The 12,676-nt window shown below is 36.0% G+C and overlaps 1 pseudogene; it reads left to right on the top strand.

Moving 5' to 3' along the window:
- Positions 1-733: 733 nt before the first annotated feature.
- On the top strand, positions 734-11,714 carry LOC109074693 (annotated as a pseudogene).
- Positions 11,715-12,676: the final 962 nt, after the last annotated feature.

Below are 12,676 nucleotides of genomic sequence, written 5' to 3'. Positions count from 1 at the left end.
GTTTTTTCTTGTCAACTAGACATGTTTAAATGGTAACACTTTAGAATAAGGTTTTATTTGTTAACAACAGTTAGCTACATTTGTTACTTAAACAATTAAAGGGTTAGTTCACCCAAAAATGAAAATTAGCCTGTCTTTTACTCACCCTCAAAGCATCCTATGTATGTGACTTTCTTCTTTCAGACGAATCCAATCGGAGTTATATTAAAAATTGTCCTGGGCCCTCCAAGCCTTTCAATGGGGGTAAGCAGGTGTTGATTGGTTTTGGATGAACTCATGCTTTAACACCTTTTACAACACCTAACTAATGTTAATCTTATCGTTTACTAATATTTTTTTTAAGATGAAGAGTTATCATTATGCAGTGCGATTATTTTTTTAGTAATTAACATTAAGAAGGTTAATAAATGCTATAAGAATATATTGCTCATTGTTAATTCATTTTAGCATTTACTAAAGTTAAGAAATGAGACATAATAAAATGTTACCGTGCAAAAGTACGATTATTTTAATAACACATTTAACCATATAATAGTATTGTGACAATTTTATGTGTACCAAATATGTACTAAGGCTTTTGTGTAGTACATTGTTATCATCTTTTAGAGTTGTTTGTGTCTTTTTGTACATTTTAGTCACAAATGTTACCGATGGGGATTAAACGGGAGAAACTGTGCTTTAATTTCCTATCAGATCCACCTTCTTCTCTGTCGCCCTGTCCCTCAGCGTCCGCGCGCTATTGTTTTGGGGATTCCCCGCTGAACGCGTCTGCTGTTCTGCGCTAAAGGAGCAGCGCGAACAAAGGGGCGTCCGCGGAGCGCTGATTGGCTGCTGCGTTCTCCGAGGTCTGGAACAGCAGATGGGGTATTCCTCCTCCTCAAACGCCCCCCTCAAACTGCGATTGTTCCCGATGCGAGCGCAGAAGCTCGGTTTGAGTTGGAGTGAGTAAAGCCTTGGCTCGGTTCATATCGTCGCGGATGGTGGGTTTGTTCAGTTTAGTGTCGTGTGGAGGCATAAAAGCACAGATAAGAACCCTTCAGATTCTGATCATCGTGACATCGGGCATCTGGAGAGCAGAGATCTGCGAGAGAGGGGTGGGTGTTTATGCTTTCATGCATGTTTGTTACTCAAGACTTGTTCAGACTTGGATGCTGATGTGCCCGTGGCTGTTTTATGCTGGCATATGTTTGCAACTTTGTGTCATAATGTGTAATATGATCAGTTTTGCATTGCAATTCACTGAGAATGTCTTACTGGAAATGTAATATAATATTCAGGCTTCAGATTACAATAGCATCTGTAGACTCTTGTCAAGAGAATAATATGCTGCAGTGTTTAACATTTAGAGTTGTTTATGTCCCCTGTGAGATATCTGTGTTTGCAATGGGAAAGTAACTATGGGCTCAAATGACTCGCCTGGCATTATATTTGGCCAGATTACATAACCAGTCTGTTTTATCTAGAATAGTTCTCCCAAAAATGTAAATTCTGTTACTGTTTACTCATGCATATGTTGTTCCAAACCAGTATGACTTACTTTCTTCTGTGGAACACAAAAGAAGTTCATGCTTCTTTTTTCTGTACAGTGAAAGCATATTAACATGATTTGTTCATCGCAGACAAGTTAAATTGATCAAAAGTGACAGTTTATAATGTTACAAAAGATTTTTTTCAGTTCGTCAAAGAATGTCCATGGAAAAAGTATCAGTTTTCTCACTGAGCAGGAAATCATATTAGAATGATTTCTGAAGGATCATCTTACACTAAAGATTAATGGCTGCTGAAAATTCAGCTTTGCCATAACAGGAATAAACTGTATTTTTAAATATGTTAAATAGAAAACAGTTATTTTAAATTGTAATATTATTTCACACTTTTATTGTTTTTACGGTAACTTGATTAGCATAAAAGAGATCTTTCAAAAACATTATATATATATATATATATATATATATATATATATATATATAATTATATATATATATATATATATATATATATATATATATGGACCTTGACTTTCCAGTAAGGACTGAATAACATGTGATTTGGCTTCTGGTAATCATAGCTGATATTTAGACTAGGAGCACCATTGTGAGTGATAGCGTGTGATTCAGACTGAAATTGGATAGTTATTTCATATATTTCTTTGTCGCCAATGAACATAGTTCTAAAAGAGGCCAAAGCATCAACTTTTGTGAGTCACCAAGGACACAGACAAGCAGAGTGATACAAATAGTGAAATGTCCCACTGCTGTTGGACTGTTGTAAAGATTTGAGGACCGGGACTAATTGTTTTATAAAACCACAAGAATTATTTTAAATGCCTACAAATCACGCAATTCTTGCAAATCTTCTTAAGCCATATGAAAACTTTGTTAGAAACAGACCAAAAAATGTACATGATAGTGACTAAATGATAACAGATTTTTCATTTTTTGGGTGAACTATCCCTTTTAACAGTGATCCTCACAACTGCCGGCGGTGCCTGTGACACATTCGAGTTTGAGTGAGTCAAGGAAACCTCTTCAGTGAGCTCAAACATGAGGAAAATCATGAGGGAAAATGAGATTCCTTCTCTTCATCTTGAAACAGTTTTTCTAAACTAAACAACTGCATCGAAAAACCATTTGTTTTTGATAAATGTGGATTCTTTTGGTGTTCCAAGTAAGTTACTCGTTACCAGATCAGCCTTGGTGTCTCAGTTGCAAGTTTGAATCTCAGTCAGATGTGGGCATCACATTTTCCATGCAGCAGATTGTGAAGTAGCTGTGTTTCGTCTTTTTTGTCGTACTCTTGAGGGTTTCAGAAACAGCAGCAACTGTGGCAGTGCAAGCTTCTAAACACAAGAACGATGGGAAGGAAGAAGAAAAGGAAGAGGGAGCAGACGTGTGACTTTCAGCATTGTTGGACGAAGCTTGTTGTCGGTTCGCAAGTGTTTTCCAGGTTGCCGTGGCAATTTAAACAATAGCTGAGCTATAGTGTTTTTGGGGAGATGCTGGTTGGGGGAGGTGAGGGAATGGATGTAGGCCAGGAAACATCAAGCGGAGATCTTGGCCTGGATCTTAAAGACCGAGGTTAGTGAGCAGTTGCTTTGGAATTGGACAACAAGGGGGGACTTCCAAGCCATGGGAAGGAAGAGAAGGGATGGAATGGTGGCCGTTGTTGGTTTCAAGTCATTGCAGACAATAGAATGAACAAATATGAAATTAGATAGAATTTATTACTTGAAGTGAAGTGATATCGTGTCGTGGTAGTGCCGGCCCGAGACTCGAACACACAACCTTAGGGTTAGGAGTCAAACTCTCTAACCACTTGGCCACGACTTGAATAGTAACATGCACTTCCAAAGTCTTCCCAGCACTCAAGTGCCAAGCAACCAGACCATTTGTGTTTGAAAAACATGTAATTATTCATAATTGGGTACTTTTGTAGATGCAGAGTTGATCTTTTGGAGAACTGGCAGATTGGATAGTCACATGACTCCAGAAGACTGTGTAAAAATAGTTCTCATGCTCTTTTGCATTCATTTTTCATAGACTCCCCTGACATATTTTAATGCTCAAGTGAACAGTTGCATAAGCGTGGAAAAGTACATGGCTCTTGTTGAGTGGTGGTGCTGTTTTTTTAGTAGTAGTAGTTTTTTGATGTGTTTTAGTGTGAAGAGTGTGAAAAGTGGCTTTTGCATTGCAGATACTGAAGCGAGGTCATGTTGCATGGAAAACTGGATTTTTTTTCTTTATCTTTTTTCCCCTAACCAATTTTTAAGCAAAGAGCTAGAATAAAGGAGGAATTAAAAGTAGAAGAAAAAGTTCAGATAAGATTGTGAAATGTTTTTTTTTTTCTTGATTTCCCCTTTTCCTTGTTCAGCATGTCTTGGATTGACTTTTTGGCCAGTGTGTGTAGTACTGTACACTACTTTGGTGTTAACAAGAATTTGTGAAAAACATTGTTTTATCTTACTGACCCCAAAATTAAAAAATGGTAGTGTACATGCAAATTCATGTATATATATATATATTCTGATACACATATACCAATAATCAAAAACCAAAATAAATAATTTCAAATGCTAGCTAAGTATGAAAAATGGATATTCACATTAAGAATTGGCACCAATATATCATGCATCCATAATCTAATCAACACCTGTCATCTGATGCCTATTATCTGCTGGCAATGACTTTTGGATGTGTATCAGAGACTAATAGCTCTTCTGTAGTTCTGGCAGGACTATATTTGGGATATGAAATATTAATGTCAGAATAAGCTGCTCTGGGTCGATTGGTATTGAATATTTCATCATCTCCTGATTGAGCGCAATGAGTGGTGTGTATGAAAGATGTGGGAGGGGCCACACACACACACACACACACACACACACACACACACACACGTACGCTCTAACAGCTACAGCTAACTGTACACTCTGGGTCAGGAGATGGAAGTGTTGATAAGAAAACATGCCAATACAAGAGAGAGACCCTGTTGTTTGCTCGTGGGATAATGATCTTGTGAAGGGGTAATTGTGAAGGAGTTTTGTCAGGGACTGAATGAGGCCATTACCGGTTCCATTTGGGATCTCAGTAGGACACCTGTGCTCTGTTTGTGTGTATTTTTAAGTGTGTTGGAGTTACATGAGTACACTAAGTAGTTCTCCTAAAGTGATTCTAAGTGCTCATAATGATTAATGGCAGTGTGCATAAAGACAGTGGCTGAACTTGAGAGAGGCAGACACATAGAGATAAAGGGAGAAGGAGGAGGAGGAGGCAGTGAAACCACCACTGGGGAAGTCTAAAGCCTCATGTCAGTTTCCGCTGTGCAAATCAGGGAGGAAGAGTTTAGAAGAGCGAAGCTGCGGGTCACATGGATTCTGCACTGGTTTAACATTTAAAGACCACCAGACGATCAGCTGCAATAGAGACATTTACAACAGAAAGAAGGTAATGTGCGTTCAGTTAAATCTTCTTGTATCTAGTTCAGGAAATCCTGTGAGATAGTGAGACAGTAAATGGGAAGTAGCCTATTACTCTTCGCTCTGTTGAAAATGTCAGGATTTAAATCAAAGTCTTATTTCGGATGAAGAGGCGTAAATGCAGGAAGGTTGTTCTTTTAAATGACTTGTATATCATTTTATCATGTAATACAGAGGACAAATGGCTGTTTTCTGCATTTAAAGAGATAGTTGACTCAAAAATGAACATTCTCTCATTATTTACTCACCCTCATCTCGTTCCAAACTTGTAGCCATTTCTTTTTACTGTGGTACACACACACACACACACACAAACACACAAAGATATTTTAAAGAATGTTAGTACTGTTTCGGATCCCATTGACTTCCATTGTAATTTTTCAGTGGAAAACGAAATGGTTTGATTGACGACATTCTTCAAAATATATGTATATGCTCCACAAAACAAAAAAAGTAATACATGTTTGAAACATGATGAATTTTCATTCTGGATGAATTATCCCTTTAACACTGGTTCACAAAGTTGTGAAACCATATACAGTACTAGGCAGATAGCCACTGCTATTTCCTCTCTTTCAGTTCCTTTAACATTAGGTTCAGTGTGAAAAAGTATCTTTAAAAAAAAAGCTTGTTTTATTAAAGTTAGATGTGGTTTGACACCTATTCATTTCAGTTTTGTTGGCATGACAGTTTTATACTGAATGTTTTGAATAAGATACAATAAAACAGCAACAGCTAGGAGTCAGAGATGTTGAGTAGTTGTAACAGCGGGGTAACAGTCCCCCTGTTGTCCTGCACCTGTCCCTGTCTCCGGAAGCTTCTGTAAAGCCTTTCCAGCTGGTGAGGAAGGAAGCCTTGAGTAGAGCAGTTTGTATTGTGCAGGGGAACCTCCAAACACGAGTATATTTGTCAGCTGCTGAGCTTTAGAGCCCGTCATAACTGTACTCTTTCCTCTTTGAAACTGACACATTACATATTCTGCATTGAAAAATGTAAAACTTGTACTTTAAACAATTCACACTAAGATAAAGAATTTAAACTGAATATCACTCATGTGTTTTAATTCTCTGTGTGAGCATTTCTGTTGGTTGTTGAGGAACTAAAGATTATGAATAAATTACATATTAAAAATTTCTTCCATCTCCGGTTTCATCTGTAATGAATCACAAGGGACAATACTGTATTATCCTACAGCAATGATTGTATTTCAATCAGTGGCATTCCTAAAAACATAAAAATATTGATCATTATGACGGAGCATCAGTCATAAGCAGTTTAAATGTTAAAAGTCTGATCAAACCTGAAGTATCTGTTGGGGGTGGGGCTTTCTCAATAGATATCTTTTGATTGGACAAAAAACTGTGTGCAACATGACTCATCAGTTGAGAAAGACATAAAATTTAAATGCAAATATTTGCTAAAAGTGAATTTAAGAAGTATGTTAGCATACACTACTGTTCAAAAGTTTTGGGTTGGTAAGAATTTGTAATGTTTTTGAAGTTTTTGAAAGAAGTCTCTTTTGGCCACCAAGGTTTTTTTTTTTTTTTATTTTTTTTTAATGTAGCTCATTCCTGTGATGGAAAAACTAAGTTTTGAGCAGCCATTACTCCAGTCTTTTATTTTTTTTTTGTTGTGGATAATTTATGTTTTGGGAAGACATTACTCCAGTCTTCAGTGTCTTTGTGTGGATATTAGATTTTCCTTTTTTTCAAAAAAGCAGGAATTTATTGTAATAGAAAGTTTTTTAGAGTCTTGTATATTTTTGTTTCCTTTTTTTCCTCTTTGATCAATATAATGTGTAACTGCTGAAATTAACTGCTAAAAAGTAAAAAAAAAAAATGTAATAAAATCTTACTGATAACAAACTTTTGAACTTATGAATTTTTTGAATGGTAATGTATAGAATAGGCAAGTGGTTCTCAATTCCCGTCCTGGTGACCACCGCTCTGCATGTTTTTCATGTCTCTCTTAACACACCTGATTCAGACAACCAGCTCGTTAGAAGAGAGCTCAATGAATGAACTGTGTTCTGATTGACATGGTCCCTAAACAGTGTTCATTGCTCCCTACTCCCTGCACACAGCAAATTCATTCACGGATTTGCGCTACAGCACTGTCTGCAGCGCCTTCACACACAGATGAAACTTACTAGAGAAGTGAGAAGTGTGACATAATTCCTCTAAATAATTACAATTTAAATTAATGTCTTGCACACTTTAATGCCCTTTGAAGGAAACATACACGCTCCCTTTGAACTGGAATCATGGTGGAATATCATGGTGTGAAGTCCACTTCTCAGGGCACTAAACGTCTGAAGTGATAAGAGATGCATACAAAATGTGCAGAGCGGTGGTACACGAGGACTGGAATCGAGAACCACTGCTGTAGGTGAATTCAAAGCTAACACACATGGACTAAAGAGCACAAAACTTGAATTTCATGGGGTCTTTAAATGTGTTGAACTGTTTTTGTCTGTTTCAATCCTCTCATTCATTCCAGTATGTGCTCCATGTCTATTCTGATCGCATCCTCATGAATAGTTTGCTTTCAGCTGTGACTTGCAGATGTCTGCATCACATGGGTTTGTGTGATATAGAACAGAGCATCAGTCTCTTGTCAAGAGAGACACGAGCTAGTGAGTGTGAGATATGCATACTTTATTTCGCTTGCTTTAGAGTTTGTTATTCTCTTACGCTCTTCTTGCTCTGACCTAGATACCGAAGAGTTAATTCTTTGATGTTAAATTAAGAAACATTCTCTCTCTCTTTCTCTGTTCTCCTCCCTGTTCCTCTGTCTCTGTCTCTCTAGAGTCCTTCCATGCAGTCGTAGCTAAGATAAAATGGATGACAGGAATGACGGTGTGCGGGTCGGAGAGAATAAATTCATCAGCAAGTGAGTATAAATCTTGCACCAAACTCATGAGTGTTAAAATCATCCCATGATCTGAAATAATGAATTGTTCTGAACAACATGAATTTTTGCTTTTATTGTTCTGTTATATTTTGATTAGTTATTTAATAATATGTTATAATTTAAAGTTAGGTGGTTATTTAAGGTAAGTTGTTTTAATTTAATAATAATAATAATATATATAAAATATAAAAATATATATATATATATATAAAATATATAAAAATCTTTTTTTTTCTAAGATTAAAATAATTGTTGAACAAACTTTGTTCTTTTTCAGGAGCAGCATTCTCTCTTATTTAAAGACCTATAATCTCTACTATGAAGGGAAGAACCTGCAGTTACGCCACAGAGAGGTGAGAAAGAGTTTTGTGTGGCAGGTGGGGAAGCGTTTGACCCCTTCTGTGCTTTATCAATTATTCACTATTGTCTGGGGAGTAATAACTGTCTGTGACTGGCGGGGATGTGTGTGTGGGGGTGTTAATGCGGGGCTCCTTTTGTGTCTGTAAATGCAGCTTGCTCAGGTGCTGACCGATTTAGATATGCTGTATTTATCATTTATCAGCCTCATTTATTCTAAAAGTAAAAGTTATTTAAATCTAATATTCAGGTTCATTATGTATCATCACTTCTTTTTGTCAGGTAACAAACTATATATATGTATGCTGTATGTATTGTGCATGCAGGAAGAGGAGGAGCTGATCATAGAAGGACTTCTCAATATCTCATGGGGTTTGCGTCGACCAATCAGGCTTCAGATGCAGGACCCCTTCTGCTCACCATGAGCGAATCCATGGACCTCCTCAGACGATGACCATGAGCGAATCAGACCTCCTCCCTCCTCTACCTCCTGGCACTCGGGGTGTAATCTAGACAACCAGAGGTCAGACAGTGAAGCAAACACACAAATATATTTAAATGATTTAGTTAATTTTGTATATGATGAAGAGAGAAAGAAAGAAAGTCCACTGATAAATTCAGTATATATTCTAAGCACAAATCTAAGAAAACTGAATGAAGTTTATCTTGCTCCTCAAGTGAATATACCTTGTTTTCAGAATGTTTTTTTTTACTGGAAAATAAGACTGATTAATGTGTAAATATACACTACTATTTAAAAGTTTGAGGTGGGTAAGATTTGTTAAGATGGTGTTTTTAAAAGAAGTCATTTATGCTCATAAATGTTGCATTTTAAAAAAAGTCGTTAAAGTAAAAAGACTAATATTGTGAAATATTATTACAATTTAAAATAATGTTTTCTCTCTGAATATATTTTAAAATGTAATTTATTTCTCTTATGCAAAGCTGAATTTTCATTGGCCGTTACTTCAGTCTTCAGTGTCACATGATCCTTCAGTAATCATTCTAATATGAATATTTGATGATTAAGAAACATTTCTGATTATTATCAGTTGAAAACAGTTGTGCTGCTTAATATTTTGTGGAAACTTTGATGCAGTTTGTTTTAAGGATCCTTTGATGAATAGAAAGTTTGGTTTCTAATAAAAACACATTTGAAATGGAACACTTTTTTAACATAAATGTCTTTACTGGCACTTTTGATCAATTAAATGCGTTCCTGCTTAACAAAATTATTAATTTCTTTAGAAAACATCTTAATGACCACAAACTTTTGGAAGGTGGTGTAAGACTAATAAATACTGATTACTTTGCAAGACAAAATTTTCAACCATTAAACATCACTTTATTGAACAAAACAGTGTTTGATCAGTACTTACTTCATATCTTATCAACCGTAGCATACAAACATTATCATCGTCATAGAAACCAAGATTTCTTTCATAAGCCCAGTTCTTTAAACTCAAGTAACCTTGACATCATAGCAGCTGAGAGCCTGCTTTGTTTGTTGCCATAGCAACTCCATATCCTTATGATGACCATGCTTTTGGCTGAAATGTTTTGGACGTGCGTGTTATGAATAATTCTCAAATTTCTGATGTTTTATGGGTTTTTATAGGTTTTGATCTCTTCTTGTCTATTTTTGCCTCATGGTTCCAAATGGGGACTTCAAAAGAACTATTTATTTCTGAGCGCTCCAATGCTAATATTGTTTTTTTCAGCACCTGGTGGTGGTTAGTAAAGAGATGTGAGAATGTGGAGGTCGTGGAGGGAATGTTTGTTACTTATTGTTTTATTTTAAAGAGAGTTCCCAGAATCATTTGATTTTAAGTCCACTCCAGTATGTGTTCACATGCATGACAGAAAGATTATGACTGGAAGTTACCTGTACTTGGTTGTTTTGACATTTTTGGGTGAAAATAAGTTCAAGAAAATGTTGAAAATGTTAGGTTTGGTGATTGGTTACTTTTTGCTTTTTTGTTGTGTTGTGGATTGTTGTTTCTATGTTCAAGAAAATGTTCACTTACGATATGTTTTTCAGTCAGAACATCTACATCTTGTTTTTCAGTCAGGATGGTCAGAAACAGACTCAGACTCCACCTCAGATGGAAGTGACGCCCCCAGAGGACCAATCGAGCAACGGCACAACACAAGACCATGAAGATTGAGTTGAGTGTGATACTTTATTTGAGTCTGTGACTTGTTCTGCGTGTTAATGTTTTGTTTTTTTTGCGATAGTCGTGCTGTTGTCTTCTTTCGGTTTGCTTTGTAGAGTCTAAGGTGATGTTGTTGTAATGAGACGGGGCAGGAGACGGTCTTATAGCCAGCGGCGAATCAGAAGGCACCGATTTTCCATCAACGGTCACTTCTACAACCACAAGGTAACTTGAGACGAAACATTTGTGTGTGTGTGTGTGAGATTGTTTGAGCATATGTTCAGTCATCTCAGTCATGCAGTCTCTTGTTCCTCTTTCTCTTTTACTCAGACGTCTGTGTTCACTCCTGCATATGGTTCTGTAACGAACGCACGGATCAACAGCTGTATGACCACGCCACAGGTGCTGCGGGTGTTACTGAATAAGTTTAAGATCGAGAACAGCCCAGATGAGTTCGCCCTCTATCTCGTTCATGCCAGTGGAGGTTTGCTGCTGCCTGCTTATAGTTTCCAGTTAATAAATGACTTGACTGTGCAACACTGAATCGCCTGATACACAACAATTCAAAAGTTTAAAAAATTAAGATGAAAAAATTAATACAGCAGTATCTCAGGTTTCAAATGTATCTCAGATTTCAACACAGGAATACATTTGCATAAAAAAAGAAAACTGTTATTGCTGTTTTACTGTATTTTTGATTAAATAAATGTACTTTGGTGAGCTCAAAGGATTTCTTTCAAAAACATTAAAAATTCTTATTCCAAACATTTGATAAGTATTGGAACTGCTAATACTTAGTTTTGGTATTAAACTTGATATTTACGAATGATACCTCAAATCTTATGATGGATATTAAAATTTAACTGGCTGATGTTAAAGAGGGCAACTTTTTGGCCCAGTATGCAACCACATATGCATACATTTTAACAACCAGACTCTTTGGCAACTTCCCACAACTCACTAGTTTCGTGGTGGTAAGCAGTTTTGCACACATTTAGTCACCACTAAACATTTTCTGCTCTCCTATATACTGCTTGCATTTCTTCATTTTCTACAGAAAGTTGTATCTAATCTATTTGTATATGTACAAAACATATTATATATATTTCAGAGCGTGTTCAGCTGAAGCGTACAGACTACCCGTTGGTAGTGAGAATACTTCAGGGACCATGTGAGCACGTCTGTAAGATCTTTCTGATGGAGCAGGATCTGGGAGAGGAGATTCCCTATGAAGTGAGTGTGTGTGAAGGAGCTGATCTGCTTAGAAATTCAAGTTTATAAGGTTTGTGATGCTGAAACGTGCAAAGAGATTATTATTGTTGGTTGTTGTTCTCCTGTTCTATGTGTGGCGGTGTATTTTATTTTTGATGTCTGTTGTGCTGAGGTTTTTTTTTATAAATGTGGGGGGAGGGGGGGAGGGGGGTGTGGAGGATGAGAAGCAGGTAAGATCTAACTTACATAAGCAGACCGGAGAAAGTATGGGTTCTGAAGCTTTGAATCAGTTCATGAGTCACTGTTTCAACATCTGCTGACATCTGCTGGTAAAGCGTGTAAATGCAGTGGAAAGTCAGCTACAGTGACACAGTACTGTACTTTGTAACAACATAAAAATATGCCTTCAATTTCCAGTTATAATAACTTAATATTCAATGTCCAGATTTATTTTTATTATTATTTTTTTTACATAATTTTTATACTAATAAAATATTATTGTCTCTATATATATTCGTAACCTCAACCTTTTCAGAGGACCTTTGATATTGGCTATTTCTGTTTTTTTTTTATTTTTATTTTAATTTTTTTGTTTTGCTGTAATTATGACAAGGCTGCTTGTTTTAAATATTAAATGAATTCACCAACAATTCCTTTATATATATATAAATATATATATATATATAGATATATAGATATATATATATATATATATATATATATAAATTTAAAGAACTATAACATAATATTCTACATGAAATAAGTTTCAGTTTACATCTTGATTTTATTTTTATTTAATGGTTATTTTATGGTTGAGTTGAATTTTTTTTTTTCAAATGGCAAAAATGTCTAATTTTTATTTTAGCTTAACCTGCACTAAAATAAACTGAAATAAAAATTAATAAAAGCTAGATCTGTATCTAATATATATATGCTGCCAGGTCTTTTGAGTCTAAATGCCATGTGACTGCTGACTGAAGCACCACACAAAATGATGTCATGACAATGCTAATTGGCTGATAGCACCACAAGACGCACAGTTACAAGCCCTTCACTAGAGACT

This window comes from Cyprinus carpio, chromosome A8 (assembly GCF_018340385.1).
Source record: "Cyprinus carpio isolate SPL01 chromosome A8, ASM1834038v1, whole genome shotgun sequence".
NCBI lineage: Eukaryota > Metazoa > Chordata > Actinopteri > Cypriniformes > Cyprinidae > Cyprinus > Cyprinus carpio.
This window is presented reverse-complemented; position numbering and strand designations above follow the sequence as displayed.